This window comes from Pelobates fuscus, chromosome 6 (genome assembly GCF_036172605.1).
Source record: "Pelobates fuscus isolate aPelFus1 chromosome 6, aPelFus1.pri, whole genome shotgun sequence".
Lineage (NCBI taxonomy): Eukaryota > Metazoa > Chordata > Amphibia > Anura > Pelobatidae > Pelobates > Pelobates fuscus.
The window spans coordinates 143,506,023-143,520,429 of NC_086322.1; the positions used below are offsets into that span (position 1 = coordinate 143,506,023).

General features: G+C 42.3%; 1 protein-coding gene across 1 annotated transcript in view; it reads right to left on the reverse strand.

Moving 5' to 3' along the window:
- GSTCD (glutathione S-transferase C-terminal domain containing) overlaps nucleotides 1-14,407 on the reverse strand; it is a 143,278-nt gene that overhangs the window by 128,490 nt on the left and 381 nt on the right. The window lies entirely within an intron of this gene.

Genomic DNA, 14,407 nt, shown 5'->3' on the forward strand with positions numbered 1-14,407 from the left:
TCACGGTCGACTCGGAAGTGGAGTCTCTCAGTCTCCCTCCAACCAAAATACGCTTAATCCGCAAGGAACTACGACGTGCCCTCATGAGACACCAGCTGTCGTTGCGACACCTGGCACGACTCATTGGACTACTGACCTCGTCCATCCAGGCGGTGTTCCCGGCTCCGCTCCACTACTGAGCTCTTCAACGCCTGAAGATAGCACACCTTCGCAAAGGGGCCTCGTATGCAGATTTGGTCCCCCTGGACTCGGAATCCCGAGACGAGATGACCTGGTGGATCCACAACCTATCCGCCTGGAATGGCAAGGCCCTCTTCGGCTCTCAGCCAGAGTTCACGGTGGACTTAGATGCGAGTCTCCACGGCTGGGGCGCACACTGCAACGGGGTGACCACTGGGGGTCGAGGGACAGATGCAGAGTCCCGACTCCACATCAATGCCCTAGAACTATTGGCTGGTACCTTCGCGATCAAGAGCTTTGCGAACGGCACGGCCAGTGCATGCATCAGACTGCGTATGGACAACATCTCAGCGGTCCGGTATGTCAACCACCTGGGCGGCACACGCTCAGCGATGTTGGCCCGCTTAGCGAAAGATTTCTGGATCTATTGTCTAGCCAGGAACCTGACGGTCCAGGCGGAATACCTTTCTGGCCTTCACAATACCCATGCAGATTGGAGCTCACGCTATCTCGCAGACACCAGCGATTGGAAATTGGATACAGAGGTGTTCTCCACTATCTCGTCCCTTTGGGGGCCTTTCTCTATAGACCTCTTCGCTTCCAGACTCAACGCCCAACTACCCAGGTTCTACAGCTGGCGCCCGGACCCGGCCGCGGAGACAGTGGACGCATTCCTACAGGAATGGCCCGACTCACGCCTTTACGCTTTCCCACCATTTGCCATGCTCCCCCGAGTGCTACTCCAGGTACGGCACCAGATGGCGGATATGGTCCTGCTAACCCCATTCTGGGGTACCCAGTCGTGGTTCCCTCAACTCCTGGAACTGGCAATAGACGTTCCCGCTCTTCTGCCGCCCAACCGGGACCTTCTGCTGAACCCCCTGGGACCCCCAACAACACCCCCTCCTACTGGACGGATCATTACGGTTACTGGCATGAAGAATTTCGGGGGACCCTGGGAAGTCCCAGGAGTTTCGGACACAACTCGACGCCTCTTGGCTGACGCATGGGCTCCCGGCACTAGACGCTCATATGGGACCGCTTGGAGAGCTTGGGCTGGTTGGTGCCTGGCTAGGGACCTGGATCCCGTGGCGGCTCCTCTGACGGCGATACTACTCGGACCTCACCTTGCAACAACTCTCTGCCAAATTGGTATGCCTGTTCTGCCTCATTTCATGTAAACGAGTCTCGGAGGTACGTGCCCTGGACCATGATGCGAGATCCTTCACCCCGGATGGGGTGACATTCAATATCAGAAGGACGAAGACGGCCATACGCTTAGTCTCGTACCCGAGTTTTCCGTCTAACCCACTGTTGTGCCCAGTGACCTGTTTGAAGGAATACGGACTTCGAACGAAGGCCCAACGCCTCAACTTTTCCTCGCGACCCGTCGACCATTCACCCCTGTATCTAGCATGACTCTGGCTCGTTGGGTGAAGTGGATTATGTCGCAAGCGGGGGTGGATACATCCATCTTTAGCGCCCACTCCACACGTGGGGCGTCAGCCACATCCATGGCCTCTTCGGGGGAACGCCGGGAAGACCTTATGAGGATGGCGGACTGGTCCAGAGAATCCACCTTCAGGGAATTCTACTTCCGACCTCAACCACACGTTTTCTTGTCGGTCATTGCTCAGCTTTAAACTAGCAATATGAGCCTCCGTGTCTTGACATAAAATTACATGATTTTGCTATTTCATGACGAAAAGTCATGATTTTATAAAAGACACGGAGGCGAGTATTGCCCCTCCCTATTACTTATTTATATAATTTCCCCCCCTGTCATTTCTCGCTTCGGGTGGTAAGTATAACATTGCCTTCCATGAATGTATGACTTATATGTACATCTGACTCATGACACTTCACATACATGGGGACTCTTGACTCAGGTACGAATGGGGGTACACTAACGGGTGGCTTGGTTTCCAATGTATCGTATCTTGACATGGGCAAATAGTGTTAGTACCGATTTAACCTTTGGGCTCCTGTCATTATGTCTTCACAGGTTGATCCACTTCTAAGCGCATCGCATGAAGGACGTCTCTATGCTCAGGACTTCCACAAGTTAGCTGAAGTTCAAGAGTTGACAAAGAGATGGACTCCCTATGGTTAAAGTTTCACCATTCGTTCCCGGTTTTGCCTATGTTCGAGGGCATCCGCTGTTCCTGTATCAACAAGGACTCTGGGCCGTGGCCCTTCTAGTGCTGGACTGTTTCCTGACTTCCGGTTACTGTTGGCGGGTAGCATCTCCAAAGAAAGAGGAATTGGGGGAGGAGGTGCTGCCTATTATACTGGGACTGGATATGGGAGTGTCCTATCTCTATGGTTACTGTTTTTTCTTACTGTTAATATACTTTGCTGCTATTGGTGGACAGTAAAGAAAGAGTTAAGCAATACTCGCCTCCGTGTCTTTTATAAAATCATGACTTTTCGTCATGAAATAGCAAAATCATGTAATTACTTCTCCACCCTTCTTCCTCATTCAGTAAATGAGGAGTGCACGTGGGCCCCATAGAAGAACTTTGGTCATTGAGTTGTAAATACCTTTTTATGTGGTGGAGGACAACAGGTGGAGAAGGGCAGGCTTTGTACTATGCTCCAAGCTTTTCTGCTCACTCATGATCACAGCATAGTTTTTTTTATGCATTCTGACACTGTTCGCATTATAAGCTTACTCTAAATATAGCAGTTAAAATGTCAGAGAAAAAAAATGGAAAATGTAAAGCTGCTAAGCAAAGGAAAAAAATACCATGTGTTTTACCGCTAACATTTAAATATATCCCTAGATCCTCAAAGCTGAATTTAAATGTCATAAAATAAACAGGAGAGAATATTTATTTCCAGTCCATTCAGTAAGCTCCATTTGTAAACTAGACATTGATCCCATGCTAGCCAGGGATCTAAGCATCAGTCAGCAGACAGCTCCAGAGTATCACTAGCGACCGTAAGAATATTCAGCCAAATCCACTCTAATCTGTGATTCTTAATTTTGTCTGCTGCTTAATGAACCATCGTGGTGCATGCTGTTCAGAGCCCACAATACATAACAACAGAAAGAACTAAAAGCCTTGGAGAAGAAAACAGAAATTACAATTTAACAATAATACTTTAATCCACAAGACAGAAATATAAAAAATAAAATAAAAAAAATAAAAAATGTCAAAGGGCTGAGCTTTGTGCTGTGGTTAATAGGACACTGTGGTACCACCTAGGAATGAAGTTATGGATTTATATTGAATAAGCACAATTATTATATTTAACGTGTTCAGCCCTTTTGACTGAATGTTTAGGGGGGCGTCAGGGACTATTTTAAATACGCATTATCACTGAAAGAATATCAAGTATGTTAGGCCGTTTAGCGATAACAGGGGAATCATCTAAAGGTAAACTACCATTATATTAACACATTAAGCATAATAGATTACATTCAACACTGCTGTGAGGAGAATGAAATGCCTAAAGCAATGCTGCAAGCAGGGCTCAAAATTGCACTCTGCTGCAAACCTCCTTGTTATGGTTGTTACAGGGGGATATCACAAGTAACAACCATGCCTTCCAGAAATGTGTCCAATGTACACCAATTTCTAGCATTTAGCGGGCTCTATGGATTTCAGATGTGTAGAAACAAAGACTAAGGAATAAAGAAAAAAAAATAACATTTGCAATCAGTTTGACTAGAACAATGTAATGACAAAACTGTAATAATATAGGTACGAGTTAAAAATTAAAGGATCACTATAGTGTGAGGAAAACAAACCCACCCTCAGGGTCCCCCTCCCGTGGTGCTGAAGGGGTTAAAACCCCTTCAGCAGCTTACCTTCATCCAGCGCCAGGCTCCCTCGGCGCTGGTGACCTCTCCTCCCCTGCCGACGTCAGCTCCCGAGTGGAGCTGAATGCGCATGCGCGGCAAGTGCCGCACGCAAATTCAAACAGTCTATAGGAAAGCATTCCTGAATGCTTTCCTATGGACGTTCTGCACGTTGGATGCGAATTTCGCATTCAGCAACACAGATGCGCCTCTGTGAAGAGTTGAAACCTGAGGGACCTGGCACCCAGACCACTTCATTGAGCTGAAGTGGTCTGGGTGACTATAGTGTCCCTTTAACCAGAGTGAATTTACCTATCCATAAAAGTGGTGACAATACTTTGGAATCTATCGCCCAATCATCATTGCTCCCAGTATTGTCAAAAATCTTGGAAAAATGCATCCACACGCAACTATGTGAATATTATCACAAATCAAATTATCTGACCCTTGATCAATCAGGATTTCATCCAAATCACTCAACTTCAACTGTTCTGATGCAATAACATCCAAATTGGAATGCAACAAGGAGACTTAACTGGAGCTATTTTCTTTGATTTTGCTGAGGCCTTTGACACAGTAGACCGGGGTTGTCAACCTGGTCCCTACCGCTCACCAGTGGGCATTTTAGGATTCCAGGTAGGCGGTAGCAGAGTCCTCCCTCCATCCAGAGAGATGAACGCTCTATTCATCTCTCGCGCATACAGTGGTAAGCGGGAAGTGCGACTGTGCAGGTGCAAGTGCACAAAGCGCACGCTTGTGTGCCTGAACGCACATGTGTGCCCTTATCGCGCGCGTACGCACAACGCGTGCGCTCGTGAACGATAGCAGGGAGTGGAGTACTTGAAAAAAGGAGAAAGAAGGAGCAGAGTACTTGTAAAAAAGGAGAAAGAAGGAGCAGAGTACTTGTAAAAACGGAGCAGAGTACTTGCAGAATAGGAGAAAGAAAAGGAGAGAATTGTTGTTGGCTAATAATAGTAAGTGGGTTACCTAACAGCCTTCCTGCTGGGCATTGCTATAAGGAAGGTTACAAAATAGAAAAAAGAAAAAAGGAAAAAAGAGGGGGGGGATGGAGGAGGGAGAGAAGGGGAGCTGATGCACGGATGAGAAATCATATTATGAGCAAACAGAGAAACCGTCTGAATATCACCGAAAGAGGAGACCTTTGTTTGTTCCTTACAAAAATCGAACCAGATATCAAGTATTTAGTCTCGCAGCATTAGCCTCAAGGATCTCATTAAATCACTAGTTAAAGGTCATTTCAATTTACTTTATTGTTTTCTCATTAACCCCTTCAGGACCGCTGACGGTTCAGGACCGTCAGCGGTAAAACGTGCGTTTGGACCGCTGACGGTCCTGAACCGTCATAACGGTTTTGGGCTACTTACCTGATCGCCGTCGGTCCCACGGCGGCGATCAGCTCTCCTCCCGGTCCAGGGGGACTGCCTGTCTGCCCGGGCAGTCCCCCCTCGGCAGATCAGGACCCCACGGCCATGTGATCACTCGATCACATGACCGCAATAGGGGTCTTTGTATCTGCCTGCAGGGGGACTGTCTGTGCTGACAGGCAGTCTCCCTGCAAGTGAAAAATCAGAAATAAAGTTAAAAAAAAAAACAATCAGTGTAAAAAAAATTATAATATGTGTATATATATATGATATATATACATGTATTATATCTATATATATAATATATGTATATGTATCATATATATAATGTCACACTAAGTGTATTTTTATATTTATATATACGTATATTAATATAAAAATACACTTATATTTAAATTACACACGAATATATACAATATATATAATAACTATATATGGTATATATATATTATTATAAAATACAAATAATATGTTAATAAAAATAAATAACAAAAAATAAAAATAATTTTTAATAATTAAAAAAAAATTATATATATATATTCAATTTTATTCTAACAGTATTTTGATATTGATATATATATATTTATATCAAAATACACTTAGAATGTAATGATATATATATCTATGTATAAATAAATAAATAAAAATAATACGAAATATACATATGTCCACATACAAAATTACATTAATAATTTCATAAATATACACGTAGACGTCAAATATATAAATATGTATATATATTAAAATTCTACGTGCATATTTATGTAATATTTTTACCTAATTAAGTAATTTTAATGATTGCAATTTGAGGGACCTGCCTGCCAACCCAGGCCAAAAGTCCAGATAATTTAATTTGCTAGCACTGTGCTTAACCCTGTAACTTTCTATGACACCCTAAATCCTGTACATGGGGGTACTGTTTTACTCGGGAGACTTCGCTGAACACAAATATTAGTGTTTCAAAACAGTAAAACATATCACAGCGATGATATTGTCAGTGAAAGTGAAGTTTTTTGCATTTTTCACACACAAACAGCTCTTTCACTGAGGATATTATTGCTGTGATATATTTTACTGTTCTGATACACTAATATTTGTGTTCAGCGAAGTCTCCTGAGTATAACAGTACCCCACATGTAGAGGTTTTATAGTGTTTGTGAAAGTTACAGGGTCAAATATAAGGCTTGATTTTTTTTATTGAAATTTGTCAGATTGGTTAGGTTGCCTTTGACAGCGTATGGTAGCCAAGGAATGAGAATTAGCCCCATGATGGCATACCATTTACAAAAGAAGACAACCCAAGGTATTGCAAATGGGGTATGTTCAGCCTTTTTTAGTAGCCACTTAGTCACAAACACCGGCCAAAGTTAGCGGTTTTTGCATTTTTAACACACAAACAAATATAAATGCTAACTTTGGCCAGTGTTTGTGACTAGGTGGCTACTAAAAAAGACTGGACATACCCCATTTTAAATACCCTGGGTTGTCTACTTTAAAAAATATGTACATGTTAGGTGTGTTTCGGGGATTTATGACAGATAACGGTGTAACAATGTCACTATTGATACATTTAAAATATATATATATTGAAACAGCAATTTCCTACTTGTATTTATAGGCCTATAACTTGCAAAAAAAAGCAATAAAGCATGTAAACACTGGGTGTTTTTAAACTCGGGACAAAATTTTGAATCTATTTAGCAGTTTTTTTCATTAGCTTTTGTAGATAAGTAAAAGATTTTTCAAGTAAAAGTCCAAAAACATGTTTTTTTTTTTATTTTTCACCATATTTCATTATTTTTTTTAAATACAATATATGACATAATATAAATACTGGTATGTAAAGAAAGCCCTTCTTGTCTTGAAAAAAACAATATATAACTTGTATGGGAACCGTAAATGAGAGAGCGGAAAATTACAGCTAAACACAAACACCACAAAAGTGTTAAAACTGCTCTGGTCCTTAACGTACAAACATCGCAAAAACAGGCCGGTCCTGAAGGGGTTAAACTTTAGACCGTTAAAAACATTATAAACATGCATAAAGTACAACAAAAAAAAGATAAATGTACGAACATTTATTTATTCATTTTTTTTAAACTGCCCTCCTTTCTAAAAAATATTCCACACTTGCGCTAAAAAAATAATAATAGAAAACTGGTGGGCGGTAAGGAAATGTTTCCATCAAGAAAGACGCAATTAGTGGGTGGTAGGTAGAAAAAGGTTGACTACCCCTGCAGTAGACCATGGACTTATTTTGCAAAAACGTAAAAACTCAGGCATTGGGGATAGTCCGCTAACCTGGTTTTGATCATATGTTTCAGAATAAATTGCAATATGTGCCCATTTCTGATATCGCTTCCCTCCCTCTTCCAGTCACGTGTGGTGTTCCCCAAGGTTCCATACTCGGCCCCCTGCTACTCACATTATTTATAAATGATCTGCCTAACGTCTGCAAATCCTCAGCTGTACACATGTATGCAGACGACACTGTAATCTACGCTAGTAAACCCAAGCTACCACCAGCTTGAGAGATGTGGGACAGACGGAGCAGATCTGTATCATTGCTTTTGGGGATGCACAGGGATTTAGGCATTCTGGAAATAAGTGGATTTTTGGAAACATTAGAAGAATCAAGCCACATTCCGTGGCACGTAAGAGCATACAATACCATTGGATTTGACTCTCTCCCTCATTACTCCACGTAAAATTCTCATTTCTATTGCATATGGATTGAGTAGAAAACTTGTTAAATAAAAGTACATTGATGAAAAAAAAAATCTTTATTACTTGGCAACCTTATTTTAATTCATTAGAGAGAGTTACTCAATCCAAAAACAAATTGACTTCTGCATTTACAGATTGGTACTTGTGCAGAGTTATAGCAGGCGAAGCCTCCATAACACAAACTTCCCAGAACCAGATTGGTACATGTTTGCTGCCCCTGAGTTTGAGCTCATTGTGTCCAAAACCAAAACGCATAAAAAGAGAGCAGATTTATTAATTTAGTTTAACTTATTTGTGATTTTAGGTTATAACATTTTATTTTTCTTCTGCTAAGAGGACAGGGACTAAGGATCACATGGCCGGGAGGGGCGTTTCGGGCCAAGGGGGTCTGCCTGAGCTCCCAAGCAGACACCAGGATCGCGACCGCCGGTGTGGGATCAGCAGGGACCCGGTAAGTATGAAGGTCGGCGGAGACGTTCTATGCCGCCCGCCGGCGTTTAGGACCGCTGTAACGGCACCCCCAGGCATTTAACCCCTTAAGGACACATGACATGTGTGACATGTCATGATTCCCTTTTATTCCAGAAGTTTGGTCCTTAAGGGGTTAAGGGGTTAACAGACGTTTAGTATATCTTCCCTTCCAGAGACACAGGCACAGCTACTGTAGACACCAATCCACGGAACCGGAGAAGCATATGAATGCCGTAAACAGCTGAACCAGAACCATACGAATGCTGTAAACAGCCGAATAGGAAAAACCATACGAACAGGTTTACACTCCTAGCAGTCAAACTGGAACAGCATACAATTAATCCCCCAAGAACGAGACAAAGCTCCGTGTTGAGGGTCAAGCAGTGAACAGACAGAGCTGTGGGTTTATAGTTCTTATATACACATTAGTACCACCCACAGGGTTTTGGAAAACAACCAATAAACAAATACACTCAGACACTCCCACACAAAATCCTCCCCTCTGCCTGTGATACAATTACCTTACACAATGGGTAATGTAATTATCACAGGTATAGAAATGCAGTTTTCCACATTATTCACACTTTAAAAGTATGCATCACATTCACATAAAACATTTTCAGAATCAGCATACTCCAAATACAAACATACGTCAAAATCATACAAATTGGTCCAGTGGTTCAAAAGATAGATCGTAGTCCTTTGTGACCAAATGAAGCATGGCTTTTCTGCCCAAAACCAGTTTCACAGAGTCTTCTATCCTGGAGATAATTGGGAAGTAATCCAATTATCTCCAAGGACAGAGGACAGAGGCAAAACTCCATTGAACACATGGCAGCAAAAGACAATAAAATACATAAAAATATATAACTGTGCAGCCATTGCATAAAACAGGTACATTCAACATATCCCAAGATAGCTCAGAACTGAGCGCACATTATTACTGAATGGCGCTCAGATCACACACATACAGTTCAGGCAGTTAACCCCGCCTGATGTAAACATAGCAGTTTCTGAGAAACTGCTATGTTTACATCTGGGGTTAAGCCAGCCTCTACTGTCTGTCTTCCGGACAGCCACTAGAGGGGCATCGGCAATGATTGAGGCATATTATGCCTTAATCACGCAGAGCGTCCATAGGAAAGCATTGAAAAGTGCTTTCCTACGGACACTTTGAATGCGTGCGCGGAAGTGCCGCGCATGCGCATTTGGCGCCGGTGACGTCAGACAAGGATGCTGACGTCGGCGGGGAAGGAGAGATAAGGGAGCCCGGCGAGGGAAAAGGGTGAGTAACTGAAGGGGTTTTAACCCCTTAAGCGCCACAGGAGGGGGACCCTGAGGGTGGGGGCACCCTCAGGGTAGTATAGTGTCAGACTATAGTGTCCCTTTAATGTAGTTGTTCTGGTGAGTATATTAAATTGCCTTAATTATATATAAAATTCAATGTTTACATTGACCCTTAGGGACACCACCAAGTGGCCACTCCTCAGATGGCCACTGGAGGTGCTTCCTGGGGCAGTGCTGCACAGTACAGGAATTTTGGAAAATTACATGGTCAAATATAGGGCTTTCACCCTTCAAGTTTTTACACATTGAAACTTGCCAGATTGGTTGCCTTTGAGACGGTGTAACAGCTCAGCAATGACAATTAACCCATGCCCATCATGGCATACCATTTGCAAAAGTAGGCAAACAATGGTATTCAAAAAGGGCAGTATGTCCAGTTATTTTTTTATTAGCCACTGTAGCGGAGCACTAGGTTAACATAGACTTTCTCTGCTGATAATCCAAGGGTAACTCAGGAACAAGAAGTTAGCACAGGAAAACAGCATCAGTAGTAAATAAAATAATCCACAAATATCCCATCACCTTTCCCAATAACTGGACGACACACAGCATCAGGAGCAGAACTGATGTTTAACCCCATATACCCTGCTTTAATGCATCACTCCCACGCAAGGGAGACACCCGCAGACAAATGTACATCAACCAATCATACATAGGGTACAACCCACACATCTCCTTCCCTCAGCCTACAGGATAATATAATTAACAGAACAGTTTTTACACACAGTTTCCTCCGATTTCTGGATGTAACCCAAATACCTGACATACACCCCTAAATGATACATCCCCTGATAGCCCTGATCTGGGTGAGCAACATACAAAAAAATCACCCAGATCGGATAAGGGGTTCGGGAATTTCATGGAGGTGTTCGTTTCACCGACCGCACACAAGGCAATAGCCGAAATTAGTTCCGTGTATTCTGGCCTTGAGGTCGGTCTCTGTTCGCAGGGTAAAAAGCATGAAAATACTGGGCAGAATAGTCTTTGCCTGGATTCGTATGAATCCCCTTGTTCGTGAGTACCTTCCTACCGAACCCCGGGCCATGAACGGGTGGAAGTCTTTGTGGTGTTCGCGTAGTCGAGTGTCCGATTTGGGTTCCAGACACTCGACGACAAAACACAGCTGAGCGTTCATATGGCAAGATGGCCGCCGCCACGTGTTCGCATGTTGAACGGCGCCCACAAAGGGAATACACAGTAAATTTGTATAATTGGCAATTAGGCTGGTGTTAATATCGATGAGGGAGGTAAATTAGAGCCACACTTCTCTCCGGTGTGGTCTGGTTGTTCGGTAGTTTGTCGAACGGAGATATTCAAATGGGTATCCATTGCGTTTCTGCCGAACAACCAGACGAATGCTTCATACAATACACTGCAAACAAGGGACAAAACAACAGGGAAACAACGTTGCAACAAGAATAGTGATTGACAGCCAAACGTAATCCACTACAGCCACTTAGTCAAAAACCCTGGTCAAAGATAGCATTCATATTTGTTTTATTTTTTGGTGGGATTTTTCACAGAGAATTTGCCTTTTCACCTATGATATAATTAGTATTATATGTTTTTCTGCTCTAAAACACTCATATTTGTGTTCAGCAATGTCTCACGAGTACAACAGTACCCCCTAGGTCCAGATTCCATGGTGCTTTGGAAAGTTACTGGGTCCAATATAAGGCTTGCCCATTTCAGTTTTTTTAACATTTAAATTTGCCATACCATTTGCAAAAGAACACAACCCAGGGTATTTAAAATGGGGTATGTCCAGTCTTCATTAGTAGTCATGAAGCCACACACCTTGGCCAATGTTAGCCTTCATATTTGTTTTTTTGCATTTCTCACACACAACCTGCACTTTCACTGATGAAATCGTTGTTGTGAGATGTTTTACTGTTTTGAAACACTCATATTTGTGTTCAGCGAACTATCCTGAGTACAACAGCACCACCATGTACAGGTTATATGGTGTTTTTGAAAGTTACAGAGTCAAAAGAGGGCTTGCAAATTGAATTCTCTGGACTTTCTGCCTGGGTCGTCACATAATTGTGGAAAAATAATATATATTAGATAGATAGATAGATAGATAGATAGATAAGTGCATGACAAATTTGTTTGGAATCTTTTTTGTTTTGTGTTTTTAAACTAGCAAAGTCCTGTGGGGAGGTCTAATGCGTGTGGCACTGGTCGCACATACACATTAGCGCCCACTTGTTGAAGGACATCGAAGGAAGCGGAGCCATGACCAGCGCTAGGATCTGGTAAGAAAAACTTTTTTTTACCCTTTATTCATCAGGGCTAGGGGGTGGCGCAAGTGATTGGGGAGGCAGAGGGAGCTTTAGTGCCAGGAATACAGCTTTGTATTCTGAGCACTATAGTAACACTTTAACCCCTTAAGGACCAAACTTCTGGAATAAAAGGGAATCATGACATGTCACACATGTCATGTGTCCTTAAGGGGTTAATAGTATTATAAGCCCCCTGGGCAAAGTGGTGTACTAGAGCCCTGCATGCACATGTAAAGATTCAATAAAATTCAGCTTATATTTATTGGTACCTCGAACAAAATCAGTGTTTAAACATTAAAATGCATGCTGTGCAGCAGAGATAATATACTCTCCAGCACAAACTTTAATATATCCAGAAATGACAAAATGTGTTACATATTGTATTTTTACATTCAAGGGCTGTGCTAATCAATTTTTTATTGTAAACCAAACAACCAAGATTCATCATTTTGGAGACTCGTGGAAAATGAGAGAATGCTTCTAGCATGTGGGGGGGATTTTCTTTCTTAGCTGACATCACCAGAAGTAAAAGGAAAGCATGGAATTGGCTGAGATTGTCAATTCTGATGATCTTAGCCAAGGAGGCGGACAAGGGGGCATAATCAAACACTGCCCTGAATCAATGCATCTCTATGAGGAAAGCTTAGTGTCTTCTTGCTGAGGGTGAAGACATTAAATGTCAGTGCTGCACCATAGGATCTAGATTATACTTACCAGGAAAACTACATTAACCCCTTAAGGACACATGACATGTGTGGCATGTCATGATTCAATTTTATTCCAGAAGTTTGGTCCTTAAGGGGTTAAAGGGACACTATAGTCACCTGAATAACTTTTTTTAATGAAGCAGTTTTGGTGTATAGAACATGCCCCTGCAGCCTCACTGCTCAATCCTCTGCCATTTAAGAGTTAAATCCCTTTGTTTATGAACCCTAGTCACACCTCCCTGCATGTGACTTGCACAGCCTTCCATAAACACTTCCTGTAAAGAGAGCCCTATTTAGGCTTTCTTTATTGCAAGTTCTGTTTAATTAAGATTGTCTTATCCCCTGCTATGTTAATAGCTTGCTAGACCCTGCAAGAGCCTCCTGTATGTGATTAAAGTTCAATTTAGAGATTGAGATACAATTATTTAAGGTAAATTCCATCTGTTTGAAAGTGAAACCAGGTTTTTTTCATGCAGGCTCTGTCAATAATAGCCAGGGGAGGTGTGGCTAGAGCTGCATAAACAGAAACAAAGTGATTTAACTCCTAAATGACAGTGAATTGAGCAGTGAAATTGCAGGGGAATGATCTATACACTAAAACTGCTTTATTTAGGTGACTATAGTGTTCCTTTAAGCTTAAAGGGACACTGTAGGCATCCAGACCACTTCAGCTCATTGAAGTGGTCTGGGTGCAAACTCCCATCTCCCTTAACCCTGCAGTGGTAATTATTGAAGTCAGCCACTAGAGGGACTTCTGAAATTGAAACAGACTTTTGGTCCGTTATCTGACGCTGGACGTCTTCCTGCTATGCATGAGCACTTCCAGCGTCAGATTTTCCCCATAGGAAAGCATTGTATATTTGCTTTCCTATGGAGAGATCCTAATGCGAGCACAGTCATTGACACGCATGCGCATTAGATCTCCTCCGTCTGCGGAGTGACAGGTAAGGGACTGAAGGGGCTATTAACCCCTTCAGTGCCGCTGGAGGGTGCCCTGACAAAGGGGAAATCTATAGTGCCAGGAGAATCAGTTAGTTTTCCTGGCACTATAGAATCCCTTTAAGTTGTTCTGGTGCGGATAGTCCCCCTTTAAGTGTGTAGTACAGTATTGTTTTTGTCAAAGTAAATATATATATTCGTAACAACAAGATTGCATGTAGCTAACAGCTGATACTGAGGTGATTAGTCCACCTCAACATTGTAATAAAGAGGGTTTGAAGGTTCTGAATAAATCTCCAAGAATAATATACAGAAAATTTGGCAACCCTACTGCCCAGCGTGCCCATGCGTTAAGACGACTCTACTCCAAATCTGTATAACAAACAAGTTTATTATAAATCTTACATATCACCAATGTAAGACATGAGCTATAGTTGCATCTCTGAACATCCTTAAAGAAAAGCTTTGTGGCTACTTTAATTTTCCTGATGGTTTAACATTGCATATAATTTGCAAAACCCACTTCAAGGGATCATCTTCATTTTTTTTCATGCAAGT